Consider the following 1,964-nt stretch of genomic DNA (forward strand, 5'->3'; position numbering starts at 1 on the left):
CTAAATGCCTGAGTCTTAGAAGTGTCATTTCCCATATACAGATGGAAGAAAAGCAAAATGTGGATGCCCATTTTAAATTTTGCTCAACCCTGCTCTTGGAAATTGAAAAATCACAAAAATATGTGAATCAAAAAGACACATTTGTAACCACATATCTAATTACGAGTCCTTTCACTATAGCACTGCAAACCCCACCTCTCACCCTTCTACCTCCCGCTAGTTTGGAAAGCTTAATCCTGTTTTTCTCAAAAAAACAAAAAAACAAAAAAAACAACCAACCAACTAACAAACAAGTGGTTTCTTAGAAGATATTTTGGAATCCATAATTTTCCTGAGAGCTGCTTTTACAACCTTGTTCCTCAGGCTATAGATCAGAGGGTTCTGCATGGGAATCATCACAGCATAGAACACCATGACAAATTTATCAGTTTTCAGACTGTTGTCAGAACTGCAATAAATGAAAAGGAGTGTTACATGGAAGACAACAATGGCTATCAGGTGAGAAGAGCAGGTGGAAAATGCTTTGCACCTTCTTTCTGCAGAGCATATCTCTATGATGGTGATGAGAATAAACAATTAAGACGTGAGGATAATCAGGATCCTGATGATCTCATAGAATCTGACCACAATAAATACCAGCAACAATTCAGACATATCAGAGAAGGCATAAGATAGGGGGTAAATCAGAGGATTTAGTTAATCATATATGAACTATTGGATGGAATCCCAAGAGCTAAAGGTGAATTTGAGCAGACACTGTTCAACAGAGATAACAGGCAGACACCAGTCACAAACAGAGCCTCTGGGACATGACCACCACATACAACAGTGGGTTACAGATGGCCAAAATGTAGTCATAGGTCATCACGGCCAGCAAGATGACCTCTATGGTCATATGTGTGCAAGACAAGTAGAATTGTACAGCTTATCCTAGCCTTTACCTTGTCTAAGATATTGGCCAGAGTTTTTGGCAAAATTGTGGTGGAATAGCAGAAATTGACAAAGGACTAGTGGCTCAGGAAAAAGTACATGGGAGTGTGCACCTGAGAGCTGGCCTGGAACACTGTGATCGTGCCCAGGTTGCCCATCACTGTGACTCCACGTGATGGGCATCTCCAGGTGCAAAGGAAGACCAAGTAGAGGAAGATGCTCAGCTCAGAGAGGTCTGACAATCTCAGTAGAATGAACTCTGACTCAGTGCTATAGATTTCTTTCTTAATGTCTCCCCTTTTGGGAGTTGGATAAAAAGAAAAAAATAAAAAAAACTATTCTAAAAGTCTTTATCCATTAGATGATCCAAATTAGAGTATTTGCTATCTCCTGTAAATAAACCACAGATATGGGATATATTAGGAAAGTTAATTTTGGCAACAAGATATAGGGTATTGCTTTATTGAATGAGGAATTCAGAAATTATAGATTACATGTGAATAAGTTTTACAGTTTAGTTCACAGATAAAAAGAAACATTAAAATTGTTGCCATATACAGAATCCTATATGATTCTTTAAACCCATATTCTACTCATTAGGAATTGACATTGAATCATTCAAAAGAAGTTAAATTATTATTTAATTAGCTTTATTGCTCTGTGGTTTCAGATCTATTTTCACCACTTGCTTCCTTCACTCAATTATCCATATCTGGAATCCTAGAAAATAAGGTGCACAATATATAATACCCTCTGAATTCTCCATTGAAGTAGTGGGATAAATACTTGTTTTTGACTGTTAACCCAGAAGTATTTATTTTGGGTTGATATTTGTAGATGTAGAAAACGATTCTGATACTCTTAATAGGCTTTTTTAAAAATAAAACCTGAGCATAGCATTTGTGTTCATTCTGCTCTTCAGTATCTGCCAGGGTTTAGGGAAATGAATACTCTTAAATATCTTCCTGTAACAATGATCCTTTTTTTAACTATGACCTTGAAGCCTGAAAAAGACATTTTTGAAAAATTAATTT

The 1,964-nt window shown here is 36.5% G+C and overlaps 1 pseudogene; it reads right to left on the reverse strand.

Annotated features, from left to right (window-relative positions):
• Nucleotides 1-282: 282 nt before the first annotated feature.
• Nucleotides 283-1,088, reverse strand: LOC139439925 (olfactory receptor 5L2-like; annotated as a pseudogene).
• Nucleotides 1,089-1,964: the final 876 nt, after the last annotated feature.

This window comes from Dasypus novemcinctus, chromosome 10 (assembly GCF_030445035.2).
Source record: "Dasypus novemcinctus isolate mDasNov1 chromosome 10, mDasNov1.1.hap2, whole genome shotgun sequence".
NCBI lineage: Eukaryota > Metazoa > Chordata > Mammalia > Cingulata > Dasypodidae > Dasypus > Dasypus novemcinctus.